The sequence below is a fragment of the Neovison vison genome, chromosome 10 (assembly GCF_020171115.1).
Source record: "Neovison vison isolate M4711 chromosome 10, ASM_NN_V1, whole genome shotgun sequence".
In the NCBI taxonomy this organism is placed as follows: domain Eukaryota; kingdom Metazoa; phylum Chordata; class Mammalia; order Carnivora; family Mustelidae; genus Neogale; species Neogale vison.
Window position 1 is genome coordinate 46042539 of NC_058100.1, and position 15905 is coordinate 46058443.

At 38.0% G+C, this 15905-nt stretch overlaps 1 non-coding gene across 1 annotated transcript; it reads left to right on the forward strand.

Annotated features, from left to right (window-relative positions):
- The first annotated feature begins 404 nt into the window (after positions 1-404).
- Positions 405-481, forward strand: TRNAK-UUU. Its single transcript has one exon. It is a non-coding gene; the product is annotated as a tRNA-Lys (tRNA).
- The last annotated feature ends 15424 nt before the right edge of the window (positions 482-15905 follow it).

Here is a 15905-nt window from a genome sequence, read left to right on the forward strand (position 1 = left end):
TTTATTTTCCTAATTTAAATTCAATTAGCCAACATATAGCACATCTTTGGTTTCAGATGTAGTATTCAATAATTCATCAGTTACATATAACACCCAGTGCTCATCACATCACAGGGGGCATTAAGAAGAGCACATGAGGTGATAACACTTGTTTTTAAATCACAAATATCTACACCATTAAATCAAATCATTAAAAAAGTTAATATTATTTTTCATGTAGCATTCTGAACCATGTACTTACATTTTATTATATATTTCAAAAGTTCTATTCACTTTTCTGATAGTAAAATAAAATATATGCATTATAAAAATGCATATGATACAAAAAAATTATGGAGAGGAAACTTCTACCACTACTACCATAGAGAGATAATCACCATTAAAATGCTAACTTTTTTTAGAGTGCCTGGTTGGTTCAGTTGGTAGAGCATGTGATTTTTGATCTCAGGGTTAAACCTGAGTTCAAACCTCACATTGGGTGTAGAGATTATTTAAAAAGAACATCCTATGTGAGAGATAGAACTAGACAGAGAGTATGAACACGAGCAGGGCAAGGAGCAGAGGGAGAAAAAGACTCCTCACTGAGCAGGGAGACTGATTTGGGGCTTGATCCTAGATCCTCTGATCATTACCTAAGCCAGAGGCACACCCTTAAACAACTGAGCCACCCAGGTGCCCACAAAAATAATACCTTTAAACATGTACATACATACATAAATAAAACAAAATATTGCTGTTTTTTCAGACATTTTTCTGTGCATGCACATGAAAACACATACACATACACACTCATACTTTTTTAAAAGACCAATATAGAAATAGGATAAAATGGCAAAGCCATGTTATATAATGGACATTTAAGTATATGGACTAATAACTATAGATTGCTATTATTTTTTGCATTAGTTGCTGAGTATTACATTGGTAGGAAAATCATCACTTAACTTAGAAAATCTCTAATTGGTGGATATTTCAACTATTTTCATTTGCCTCCATTATAATCAGTATTATAGACTGTCCTTAAAAGGGTACTATATACAATAAAAATATTGATGTCAAGTGACAAATTATCTTCTGCAGACATTGTGCCAATGTATATTCTTATTGGTCTTATTGGCAGAATCTGAAGGTGCTCCTTTTCTCCAATTCTTGCCAACATCTTGTTTTATGATTTTTGCCCACTTACTCAGTGAAAAATATTGCTTCCCTATCTTTGATTAAATATTTTTCATTTGAGTATGCCAAATTGCAACTTATTCCTTTGTCAGTTTGTAGACTTTGCCCCTATTTCCCTTGTGACACTTACCTCTTGAGTTTGCTTGCATATCTCTGAGAATTTTATATAGTAAAGATACCAATCCTTGATTGTCACAAATTGTAACTATCCTCCCTTCCCCTTCACCCTTTGCCTTTTATTTCCTATATGGTGTTTTGGTCCATCAAAGTTTTTATTTTTGTTTTTTTTTAAATGTTTTGTTTTTCCTACTGACAATTTTCTTTTTTTTAAAGATTTTTATTTTTAAGTTATCTCTACACCCAGCATGGGACTTGAACTTAACAATTGCAACATCAAGTTGCATTCTCTACTGAGTGATCCAGCCAGGTACCCCATTAGCCCATCAAAGTTTTATCATTTGGTATATCTCAATCTATCCTTCACACATTTGATGACTGGATGCTGTATTAGTTACTGTTTCATTTTTAGTTTTTGATGTCATGATTTAGTACGTTTGTTAAGCAATATAATCATACCTAGTGTGTCATTTTTATACTTTTTGAAGTGCTTTCTTATATAGTATCTCATTTTATCTTTACAATAACTATGAGAAATAGGCAGAATAGGCATTATTTTCCTCATTCTCTTGATGAGGAAGTTGAGCCCCACAGGCATGAGAAACTAACCTGAGTTAACACAACTGGCAAGTGTTCAGGCTAGAAGATTAACTTCAACTCTTACGTTCTATCCACACAAACCAAAGTCTTGTTCAGTAACTGTGTGTGCAAGACTTCTGGTTTGTGTCCACATCTCCTAGTCTTATTTTCATCTTTTAGCCTTTAGCTGCAGTTGGAGGTACGTGATAGGTACTCACAACATGCTTTGTGGTAGATACTCTCCATTGGTGATGACAATGATTTCATCCTGAGTGACAACCCACTGATTGGTAACAGCCTTGAATAGGCCTATGAATTGGATGCTGAGGTGACATCTGGGAAAAGTGTGTTGACTGGTGAGCGACATTTGGATTTGAGTAGTGGAAGATCACGCATGCATGGTATTGGAAAAAGTAATTTTGTGTACAATTTATGTTTTGTTTTTGAATTCCCTATTTGATTTTTAAAGTAGTCTTTCTACCTAGTGTTTTTAAATTGTGGCATAAGTTTATTCAACACTAAGAAGTTTATAAGAGATCTATGATTGTTTGAAAACAATAATTTTGTAAGTTATGCATACTCTGTGTGTGCATGTGCATGTGCAATACACAATAAATTCCTTGAGGAAGGGTCTTTGGCTTTTTTGTCCACTGTTGCCTCCCCAGTGTCTGCATACATTAGGTGCTCAATCTGTTTATTAAATGAATGTATAAAATCTAAATGATTTCCAGGGTGTTTTTTTTTTTTTAAGATTTTATTTATTTTATTTGACAGAGAGAGAGATCACAAGTAGGCAGAGAGGCAGGCAGAGACAGAGGGGGAAGCAGGCTCCCCGCTGAGCCGAGAGCCCGACGTGGGGCTCGATCCCAGGACCCTGGGATCACGACCCGAGCCGAAGGCAGCGGCCTAACCCACTGAGCCACCCAGGCGCCCCAGGGTTTTTTTTTTAAACCATGGTTTCTTTTTTCTTTTTTTCAGTTTATTATCTGCTTAGGTAATTACCTTTTCTTTTTTAAAAATTTAATTTAATTGTGTGTGTGTGTGTGTGTGTGGTCCAGAATTCATTGCTAATGCACCACATCCAGTGCTCTGTGCAATATGTGCCCTCCATATTACCCACCACCAGGCTCACCCAACTCCCTCCCCCCTCCCCTACAAAACCCTTAGATTGTTTTTCAGAGTCCACAGTCTCTCATGGTTTGTCTCCCCCTCCAATTCCCCCCAACTCACTTCTCTCCATCTCCCAATGTCCTCCATGTTAATCCTTATGCTCCACAAGTAAGTGAAACCATATGATAATTGACTCTCTGCTTGACTTATTTCACTCAGCATAATCATGGTTTCTTTATTTGTGTTGCTTTCATTGATCAGAAGATGAAATCTATCCCTGTCCAAGGATTGGATGGGCCCTGAAACTATTAGAATCAAATAAGTTAAACAGCACATTTAATTTCATGAATTTCCAGAGTTGTCATAGAGAGCCTTATGATTACATGGATCAAAATTTTAAATCTAGTTCCTGACCTGTTGATTAGATTAAGGCATGTGTAGTAGACTCATGTAGTGTAGTGTAGTCTAGCCTTGGAAGGAGCTTAATAGTTGATTCATTTGCCATTCTATTCATAAGTATGAACCATTTGAGGATTGTAATACTAATCTTTATATCACTAACACCTAGCATATGGCCTGGTACCTCTTGAGAAGGGAAATTCTTCAGTTCAAATTCACCTTATTTCAAAAATGGAGGAAGAATTAGTAAATCAATTGGTCAAAGTTTTATTTTAGTACATGGTTGGGTTAACAGACATTAAAACCCAGAACTGCACTCATAGTGTCTTTATTCTTTATCTCTACTATACTTAACCTTCATGTACAGTTACATCCATACCTGTTTCTCCAATTGCATCTACATTATCTATATTTCCTTCCTGTCTCTTTCCTAGGAAAGTCAAGGCCATAAGGTGAAAATTTTTCATTTTCTATTCTTCTGTTTATTGTTACAAGCAACCCTCTTGTGACCTAACCATATCTCTTTGTATGAAGGCAACTAATACAACCAGATCTTAAATTCACATTAGAAATAGTGGTAGTAGTGGAAAATAAAATGTCCCAGGGTCTCCAGATTGGGCTTTTGACTAAAGTGTATTAATTATCAATAAATTCATGTTTTGATTTTTGTTCTGCTACTGTCCCTTGGGGATAAGGTTGATCTAAAAATCCTTTAGGGAGGAGAGATGAGTAGCAGGGAATTATAGAAAAATAATTGGTTTTGCTTCCTTTTGACAGCAATAAAACTAATCTCATAATCTTTTGGCTCACTTTATTCACTATATAAATGTTTATTGAATGAATCAATAACTTCTGTTGAGCTCACAATCTGATGTCTGTCTCCCTTCAAGGATGTCTCTCCAGAGAGATGGGTCTTTGGTAAGTTTATAAAACATCAACTACCTTAATAAGAGTGAAATTTTAAATTAAAAAATAATAGTTCTGTACTACATTTTAGGGGAAAAATTGATCATTGTTGAGACAGATGGTAGAGTTCTCACCTTTTAAAAAATGCAAATAGGAGCTTTTAGAAACCTGGTGTAAAAATCACATTAGAATACAAATTAAGGAATAAAAGTTGCTATCTAGAAGGTAAATTTTGTGCATTTTGGATATTTTCAATTCTACACAATGACAGCTGAACTTATCAGTCATCTTCAGTAGCAAGTACATAAATTTTGTAAATGGACAATCAGATAATCTCTAAATTAGGAAAGAAGAAAAAGAAAACCCATCTAGCTGCCGAAAACAGACAGCTCACATGGCGAAATGAAAGAAAACATGAGCAAGTGAAGTGGGAGTCACTGGATTAAAGATGTGCTTTATCACACTGCATGAGGAAAAATGTGAACATAGAATGTCTAATACTATTGAAAATAGTACCTACTGATATTGCAGCAGGTATTTTGTAAGGGGGGAAAAAAGGACTAAAATAAAAATCAAGACATAACCTGAGCAGGAATTTTCCTTTTTTTTTTTTTTTTTTAACCCCACAGTTCCACTTTTCTTCCTCTTGACCCCCACCCCCAGTGTGAATACTATAATTTGGAGATTCCTGTAATTTTTATGACCCATTGAATCACTCTCCCCAAAATGTTTAGAAATGTCCATTCACTTAGAATGAAGATGCTGAGGGTGTGATTTCTATTGTTGGAGGAAGGGGAAACAGGGAGGAAGGAAGTGAGAGGAAACTGGGGACGGGCCAGGCTGTCATGTCCTGGAAGAGAGGTGTTTATCAAAAATGGATGAAGCCAAGAGACCATGAAACAGGTATTTCTTTTCCGCTTCATTGTCCTGAACTTCCCTCAAAAGAATTTCCTTATAAGTAGGATGACTCTATAATTTATTCTCACAACAGAGACACTTTTCTGAGTGAGGGGGAGTGCTATTAATAATTAGGCCTGGACAATGGTGTAAATCCAACTTTCCCAGGCAAACAGGAATGAATGTCCACTTTACACCATGTTTCCTGTGGCATGAGCTCTACGTCCTGGGTTACCACCTTCCTCTTCTCTTGTAGATACTATTAGAGTTTGATCAGTATTCTCAACCACACATGCTCCCAAAAGGTGCATACTCTGCCTTTGTTTCCCTTGTTCTTCTCACAACACAGAGCCTAATAGGAGTGGAATATGTGATGCTCCCTTTCCAGAGAAACCCCAACAATCTCCTTTTACCTTCACTTCTTCTTTGGATCGTTATGACTCTTTCAGTGCTCTGTGGTAGTCCAGTCAAGGGAATGGCTTTTCCACTCTCTGCCAACTCTTTTCCTCTCGATGGTATGTGTGCTTGGACAGGATTTTCTTCACCAGAAGTCTAAGACAGTTGTGAGCATAGGGAAGGCAACAAATCAAAACAAAACAAAATGAAACAAAACATTCTTTCTGCCATGCTTAAGTTCCCCAGGCTCAAGTAAGTCTCACCAAAACTTGTTAACCATGTGGGTCTGTCTAGTTTATCAGGATCCTGAACTGAGATTGGAGATCAAAGTTCCAGCTGGTAATAAATTATTCCTTTACTCAGCTTATATCAAAGTCGATAAATATATAGGGAGGGTTTTCACTTTGGCTTCCTTTTATTTTCTATTTGAACTTTCTGGTGCTCATAGTTTGATCATCTGGAATATCCTGTCTTTTACCTTCCTGGAATGTTCAGGCAATATCAAAAGTTTTGAAGTTGTTTAACAGGTCTATATTACTTTCTCAGAAGCTTGTAATTCTCCAGTTGGGGGCTATTCAGAAATATTTCAGAGACAAAGGTAATTTCTTTTATTTACTTCCAGACACCAACTCTTTCTGTTCAATTATCTTTGGTTGTATTTCTTTACTGGTAAGTTGAACATCATTTCCAGCAATTGAGGAAGCCTTTTCTTTCTATTCTGTTTAGTTCCTGTTCATCTCATCAATGCATGGCATTGATTTTGCTGTTTGTTGTTTCTTTATGTTAGTTTTACCTTTACTTTTAAAAATACGAGATATACTTCTATGAAGATGTGTGAGCATATATCTACCTCTTAAAGAATAATAACAATAAGCCAAATAATGGGTACCCACCATCCAAGTCAAAGTAGAGTATCAGAGACACTTTAGAAATTCTTTATATGTTCTTTTCCAATTCCATTCCCATCCTGGGTAATATTTTAACTATTGCTTTAGTCATTTTCTTGTTTTTCAAATAATTATTTTTAAAATTGACTTTGTATTATCTATCTCTAGGCAATATATTATTTAATTTTACCTTTGTTTGAACTTTCTAAATGGAAACTATAGGTTAGCTTACACTGCAAAACAAACTACTTAAAAACTTATTGGTTTGAAATAATAATTATTTGGCCATAATTTTTAGGTCAATAAAAATCAGTTATTTAATTGAAAAATTAAGCTCTGGTTTTTCTGTCTAAAATTCAGTCTTTAAAAATAGAATAAAAAAGTAAAATAAAATGAAATAAAACACAGTCTTCCCATATGTCTGAGATTTTTTTTGACGATTATTCTCATATCTTTTCATTACCACATAAAATACTATTGATAAATGACATGATTTTTTTTCACAGATGAAAAAACTGACATTATGATACAATGGACTTGCAATAAAAACAAATAAAAAAAGTAAAAAAACAAAACCAAAAGAAAACAACGATAGAGTAACTACAAATTGCTTTTTGGTATAATATAAGCTTTTTTTCTTCACTTAGATTTTCTTTCTCTTTTTTTTTTTTTAAAGATTTTTTAATTTATTTATTTGACAGAGAGAGATCACAAGTAGGCAGAGAGGCAGGCAGAGAGAGAGAGGAGGAAGCAGGCTCCCTGCTGAGCAGAGAGCCCTATGCGGGACTCCATTCCAGGACCCTGAGATCATGACCTGAGCCGAAGGCAGCGGCTTAAACCACTGAGCCACCTAGGCGTCCTTTTTTTTTTTAAGATTTTATTTACTTATTTGACAGAGACAGAGGGATCATAAGTAGGCAGAGAAGCAGGCAGAGAGAGAGGAGGAAGCAGGCTCCCTGCGAGATCATGACCTGAGCCAAAGGCAGAGGCTTTAACCCACTGAACCACCCAGGCGCCCCTTCGCTTAGATTTTCAAAGACAATTGTATATACTCTGATCTGGTCTTAAGACTAAAAATATGAAAACATTTTTATACACTTTGAAATAATACTATATAATATATACATGCTGTTGTCTGATCGGTTTTCCTACATTCCCAAACTTTCCTTGAGAAAGCTCTTAAAAATTATGTTCAACAGTAGAAAAGTTAAAGTCTCTTAAAAAATTTTCTTTTTTACTTGAGTGTAGTTGACATACAATGCTACATTAGTTTCAGGTGTATACTATGGTCAACATAGTGATCCAACTTCTTCGTACATTATGCTGTACCCACCACAAGTACAGCTTCCATCTGTCACGGTACAGCACTATTACAACAACATTGGCTATGTTCCCTATACAGTAACTTCATTCCTGAGACTTATTCATTCCATAATAGAAGCCTGTATCTCCCACTCTCCTGGACTCATTTTGCCTCTTTCCTCACCCACTTTCCCTCATGACCATCAGCTTGTTCTCTGATTCTGCTTTCTGTTTGTTTGTTCATTCATTTCTTTTGTTTTTGGATTCCACATATGAGGGAAATCATAGTCTTTTGTCTTTCTCAGTCTGATTCATTTCACTTAGCATAATACCCTCTGGGTCCATCCATGTTGTCTTAAGTGGCAGGAACTCATCCTTTTTATGGCTGCAACTATTCCATTGTGTATGTGTTTATGTATCTTGGCTGTTGTAAATAATATTGCAATAAACACAGGGGTGCTTATAACTTTTGAACTAGTGTTTTCCTTTTCTTCGGGTAAATGCCCAGCAATGGAATTATTGGATTACATGGTATTTCTATGTTTAATATTTTGAGAACCTCCATGCTGCTTTCCATGGTAGCTGTACTAGTTTACATTCCCATCAACAGTGCATGAGGGTTCTTTTTTCTCTCCACATTCTCACCAACACTTATTATTTCCTGTCCCTTTGAATTTAGCCATTCAGACAGGTGTCAAGATAATCTCTCATTGTGTGAGTGTGTGTTTAAAGATTTTATTTATTTATTTATTTATTTGACACACAGAGAGAGAACAGGAGAGCACAAGCAGGGGTAGAGGCAAAGGGAGAGGGATAAGCAGGCTCCCTGCTGAGCAGGAAGTCCAGTGTTGGGGGAGGGGGGCTTGAGATCATGACCTGAGCCAAAGGCAGTCACTTAATCAACTGAGCCACCCAGGCGCCCCTCTCATTATGGTTTTGATTTACATTTTCCTGATGAGTGGTGATGTTGAACATTTTTTTTCATGTTTTTTTTGGCCACCTGTATGTCTTCTTTGGAAAATATCTTTTCAAGGCCTCTACCCATTTTTTAAATCAGATTGGTTTTTTTTGTGTGTGTTGAGTTGTATAAGTTCTCTATATATTTTGGATATTAGCTCCTTATTGAATATGTAATTTGCAGATTTCTTCTCCCAGTCAGTAGATTGCCTTTTGTTTTGCTGGTGATTTCCTTCACACAAAAAACAAAGGCTTTTTATTTTGATGTAGTCCCAATAGTTTGTTTTGCTTTTGTTTCCCTTGCCTTAGAAGACATACCTAGAAAAATGTTGCTACAGCTGATGTCAAGGAAATTACTGCTTGCGTTCTATTGAAGAGTTTAACATTTTAAAAACAAAATCAAATAAGACAAAACTTTTTAAAAGTCTTACTGTCTACTTTCCAAACATCAACTTTTTGTCCTCAGTCCAAACGTCAATGTTCCATTTTTGAAATTTTTATAGTGCATATATTTTCTGCTTCTCTCTATCCCTTGCTTAAACACACACACACACACACACACACACTCATAGACATTGAAAACACTAATGAATTCTACATAGGAAAGATGATTTAATTGTTTTTAAATAATAGGATAAAGTTAAGAAGATGCAAAAACAGCTTATGTTTTATAAGATCCCCAAAGAAATTAAATGGATCCAAAATGAGCTGATCATAGGAATTGTCTTCCACATATAAGAGGCCAAGCATCCACAGCTCTCTAGAGTTGTTGAACATAATTAACTAATTTGAATAGAATAGTTGGACTATTTTATTTAATTTTATATAATTTCATATAATGGTATCTGAATGGTATATAATGGTATCTGAATTTTATTTAATTTTATATAATGGTATCTGAAATTATTAAAGTATAAACTACAATTCTGTTTAGTCATATTAATGTAGATTAAGAAAATGTAGATTTGCTAAACAATTATGTAACTTGTGAGAATTCACATTACAAAAAGAATGACCCCATTTTGCAAAATTGTGAATTGCTTTCCCTGATGCATGTAAGTATTTGCTAACAAGTCTTTAACCACTTTGTAAAAGCAAAAATGAGGAAAGACAAATCCTGAAAGCTACACCTTTAGGAGACACTGCTAAGAAAAATAATTCAGAAATGGATCTAAAGTATGCCTAAAACTATAAGACAATAAAAAGAAGTTTTTAGTACTGAAATAGACTTCACCCAACATCTTCAGACATGTATCTTTCAACAAATACTTCTTCACATTTTCTATTTTGTTCTACATTTTTAAAGGTCTTTCTCCCTCTTCTTTTGTTTGAGTGTAATTATATGACACTCCTGCAAAAATCTCCTACTTGACTCCTTACTTGGGACCTAAGATCCGCTTTTCTTATGAGAAGCCAATGAACAAGTGGGTGGTGATGATAATGTGTTGTTCTTAGAAAAAGAATACAAGAAGGAGACCACATAGCATCTGATAATCTATTGTTAAATGTTCTCTTTATTTAGAGACAATCCTTTTGTTCTTTATATATTTTTATGAAAACTAAGGTAAAACTTGCCCATCAGTGTCCTAAAATAAGGTGAAATACAGTTGAACTTTGAAACCTGAACCATCACAAAACCTTCTTCTGTGGGAAAATTGTACAGCTGTGCTCTGTACAGCAGAGCTTACTGCTTGCTCACCTTGGCTTACTGCACAAAGCCTTGGTTGCCTCCACAGCAGTCCCTCTGTTATCTGGCCCTGCTATTCAAAGAGCCATCCTGCTATGGATTCCTCAAATAGTTGACAGGATCCTCCTCTCAACAGAGGGCAGGAGCTGTGTGGGTTTTTATGATCTGGGCACTACTTCTAGTGCTCTTGGTAGGGACCCAAGAGAGAAAAAGACTTTTGGCCACTCCTTACCTCTTGGTCTCCTGAAAATTTCCTTTCACTGAAATTCAAAGACTCAAGATACTCTCCTGCCCAGTTTGGGGAGGCAACTTCAATGTGGTAGTTAGTAAGACAAGTATACATTGAATTCTTATCTGTTAAATAATAAGAACATAATATGCCTCATAGGAGTAAAATGATCTAAAAGTGATTTTATATTTTGTTGTATTTTATTTTTAATGCACAATGATTCTGTCCCCATTTCTGTAAATGGCCTAATAACACAAGAATTCTTGAGATAGGTGTCCAAAAGGAGAAATTATCTAAACAGAATCATGGGGATTTCTTCCTATGAACCTCTACATCTTCCATATGGTGGTAATAGGAAAACAATGAAAAGATTGGATTCATCTCACTCCTTAAGAGGCAACTATTTATATTTGTTATCATTATTACTTTACATTTTCTAGCTTTCAACCTTCCATATTTCAAGAAGGTAATTTTTTTCCTATGAACAGCTAATGGATGTCTTGGAGTACTTACTGGGAGGGAGAAATAAGAGAAAAGAAATACCTACTTTGAAAGATGATATTCACTTGAAATTTGCTTCATTACTCTTCATAGATTCCTTTTCTTAGACGGGAATGGTTATTATAAGACTGGATAAATACTATGAGGTGAAAGCAAAATAAGAAAAAATTTCCTATGAGAAAACTAAAGTTACTTTGTGTTTTTTGATAAGGCATAAGTAGATATGTGTATGTGCATAACGTGTGTGTGTGCGCGTGTGTGTTTGTATATATAGGATTACAAAATAAGCTGGCAATAAAACAGTTGAAATAGCAAAATCTGAAAATATGTACATTTAATTTATATAGACATGTAAAATATTCCAATATATATCAGGTTCTTACCTTTTCTGCTTCTAGAGCGTTAGATAGCTTGATCTCAGTTTAGAGGGGTAGTTTTTCATCCTGACTTCCAGGGTCTTTATATCTTAGAAAAGATTACAAAACATATGAAGCAAGATAGACTGATTTGAGAAATCAACTCTTATTTTCCAGACTGAAGGCTGAGAGGAATTTTGGCATTCCTGTCCCTTTTGGAGGGTTAGCCAAGCATTTGTATTGTATTGTATTTTAGGCCCATGTTTCTCCAAGTGTGGTCCTGGAACCACCTGTTTTCATTTCTTGCAAATTTCTGGGAGCCACTCAAACTGAATGAATAAGATATACTTGTTAAAAGGTACTTCAAGTGATTCTCATGCGCAGAGTGTTTTGAGAATGATTTATCAAGGGTCCTGCTCTTTCCTTTTGTATCATTTCAGGTTCAGCCATAGAGCCTTTGTTGGGGAAGTCAGGCTCAACAAGAGATGGAGACAAGTTGCCCAGAAGAGAGGTGATGAAGGCAGAGAGGCTGATGCTTGGAAGAGAGAAGAGAATGGCCAGAGGAGGAATTCAGTGAGCCAGGCTGAGTTGATAAGGAATGGATTCTCTGGACAGAGATTTGCAAAGCTCCTCAGGAGGTAGCAGGCTGCTGATGGCAATGACTCACGGATGCTGGAAGATTGACCCTTGTGGCTGGGCTGGCACTCTGTGAAAACAGGCACTGGAAGGGGCACCTCTCTAGCTTGCTTTAAGAAGTATCAACAGAAAGGTAGGAGGAGGGGCGCCTGGGTGGCTCAGTGGGTTAAAGCCTCTACCTTCGGCTCAGGTCATGATCCCAGGGTCCTGGGATTGAGCCCCACATCGGGCTCTCTGCTCAGCAGGGATCCTGCTTCCTCCTCTCTCTCTGCCTGCTTCTCTGCCTACTTGTGATCTCTGTCTGTCAAGTAAATAAATAAAATCTTAAAAAAAAAAAAAGAAGAAAGAAAAAGAAAAGAAAGAAAGAAAGGTAGGAGGAGTTCTTTCTCTTTAACTACATTGCCACTTCTCCTGCAGTGCACAGTACTGCACCAAGACAGCCCCCCTAGGCCTGCAGTTTCTCCCATCGGAAAGAGAGCCTAAGGTGGACATTCAGCTTCCCAGGCATTGCAGAACACTTCTTAGGAGGTCCACTCCGGTCTCATTTCATGAAGGCCATTGGGTGTAGCTTTAGGGCTTGACCACTAAGGATCAGATAGAAATGAAGGGAGTGGGTTTACAGCTACCAGGTCTCAGATCTCAATGGACCACATTCCTGCTTGCAGCAGTGCCCATGCAGAGATCTCAGCCAGTGGGACCCCCATCCTAATCAGATGGGCAGAATCAAGCCAATGGACCCAAGCCAGGGAACTTGTTTGGCAGTTCACCTGATTTGAGTCCCTAACCAATGAGCCCTACCTGCCATGGAGTTTAACCCATGGTCACACTTGGGAGAGGAAATAAGTTCATAAACCCACCCCACTGTTGAGTGGGTAAGGGGTGGGGGGCCTCGTCAAGGAACCCAGGGAACTGCAGAATCCATCATACATTCTCATTTGGACACGGAGCCAAGCCAACAGCCTTGCCTAACTCTTGAGCATAGCCTTTGGCTCTGCATAATCAGAGAGCATGAATAGTGACCCTGGGCAGCCTTCAGGTCAGCCTCAGCCCTACCAAATTTGGAACACAGTCTGTGGCTTTGTCCAGCCAGTGTTCCCACCTCCCCAATCACAGAGCATACCCTGCCTTCCCATCTGACTAGGGAGCCCAGGCAGGGACCCTCCTCAACTATGAAGCACATCTTCCAGTGCCATGCAACTGTGAAATACAGCTGGTGACCCTGCCCAATCACAGTGTCTGAACAGGAAACTTAATGAAAAGATAAGCACAAGCCAGTAGCAAGTGCAAATCCCAACCTGTGGCACTGATGAATTTTGGGACAGCCTGTGGGCCCCACCAGATCACAGAGCACAGACTGGGCCCTATCCAACCAGTAAGGTCTGTCCACATCCCACCTGAACATGAAGTCCAACAAGCAGTACTATCCGGTTGACTTGCAGCCCGATTCCCTGCCAGACCAGGAGCAATTGTGGAGCCCAGCCCACAGCCGTGCCCAACTGCATAATCTAACTGGTGATACCATCCTGCCAGGAAACACAGCTTGCTGCCTCTCCTAACCACAGGTGATTGCAGAACCCCACCAGTCACCTCACTTGACTGTGGAGCACAACCAGCAGCCACTCTCAGTCAGGGAGCCAACACTGTGACGTTGCTTCAACAAAGAGCCCAGCCAGCAGGCCCACTCAACTATGGTGCTCAACAAGAAGGACATGCTCCCTACTCCCTGAGCTTAGAGCATAGGCAGCGGTCTCGCCCAAATCAATACCCTGATAGCAAGCCCTGCCTTTCCATGAGCTCTTCAAGTTAGATGACATTTCCAGTACCCCAAGCTGGGCTGACTAATGAAGGGCTTTCCCTGTAAACATGGACCTATAAAGTCTGGAAGAGGAGACAACTTACTTGAATGTGCGTATACCAATGCAAGGATATAAGGATCACAGAGAATTAGGTCAACATGACATCAGTTTAATAAACTACTAAAGATCCAAGGACTGACATGAAAAAAATGGAGATCTGTGGACCGTCTGGCAAAGTATACAGAATAATCTCATAAAGAGGTTCAGCGAACTACAAGAAAACACAGACACACCATTAAACAGAGTTTAAAAACAAATAAACAATGCATGAATAAAATGAGAATTTCAACAAAGGAAGAGAAACCATTAACAAACACCAAGAGAGTTGTTTGTTTGTTTGTTTTTTCAGAAGACAGGGCAGGGTAGGAGGATACTGAGCCCACCTCTATCCACAAACACACTGATGTGTGTGACTACATACAATGCAACTCACTCTGAAAATGACCTGAAGACTAGGAGAACTATAGACACAAGAAATAGTCACATCAAGAAGGGTAAGAGGGACAGAGATGCAACCAGGAACCAAAACCCCAGCATGACAACTCACAAGAGGGAGAGATATTATAAGCATGAAGTGCCTCCCTGGCGAGTGGGGAGCTCAAACTCCACATAAGGCATACCCATTCCTGGGCACCTGCACCAGAAAGATGGATTCCTCTAATGTCTGGCTTTGAAAATCAATAGAGCTTAACTCTGGGAGAGTTGGAGGGCTATCGGAAACCAGGACTCTGCTCTGAAAGGGCCATTGCACTACCTCACTTACTCCTAGACCCAGCACAGATGCAGCAATTTGAAAAGCTCCTGGGTTATATGTGAAAGCATAATTGACTAATTTTAGGGCATGTTCCAGAGGGGCAGGGATCTATAGGAACCTTCTCTAAGAACAGAAGTGCTGGTGGGTGCCATTTTTTCTTGCTCTCCTTTAGCCAAACTGGCTGGACACCAGTAAGAACCAGTTCTGACATTCTCCATTTACCTTGCTAGCCCTACCCTACCACACCCAGCAGGCAGCCTTGGTCTGGACTGGTGGCTCCCAAAGTGACTCCCACCCCAGGGGACTGGGAGGGTTGCCCTGCCCACCAGCACATCTGCAGCAGTTGTAACTGGGCCTCTCTTCCACCTGCATCAGCGCCTAATCCCACCTACTAGTAAACCCACAACAGCTACAGCCAGCCCTCTGACCTAGCTGTGCCAGCGGGCCAACCCCTGCCCATCAGCACGCCCAGTGTAGTAGCAACCATCATTGCAGCTAGCCGCAACGAACACGCTACTAACCAACCAATGGGTCAACAAAGAAATCAAAGAGGAAAAAAAAAAATACCTTGAGGCAAATGAAAATGGAAAACAATGGTTCAAAATCTTTGGGATGAAGAAAAAGCAGTTTTAAGAGGGAAGTTTATGGTCTCAAATAATCTAAACTTACACCTAAAGGAACTGGAAGAAGAACAAACAAAACCCCAAATTAGCAGAAATAAGGAAATAATAAAGATCAAAGAAGAAATAAATGAAAAGTAGAGAGAAAAAAAAACAACAAAAACCCAAAACCCAGAAAAGATAGATTAAACTAATAGCAGTTTCTTGGAATTTCAGTATTATTTCAATGTCTGAAAAAAGCATCAAGTTGTATATTAGATATTTATCTCTTAACCCATTGAATCATGAACTAATATTTCTAAAACTAAATAATATGATCATATAATGATGTGACTAAAATACTCTCTAGATTTCATTTTTCCTCAATATATGTATAATTGGATGGAAATTGAGTTATTTTGATTATACTATGAAATCATTAAACACATTCCCTCTGTTACATGGGAATATTATATTGGGAATATTATATGGGAATATATGTATTGGAAATAATTTTGAAAGGTTTTATCTTGAACTAGATAATTATAAATTCTCTAGTCT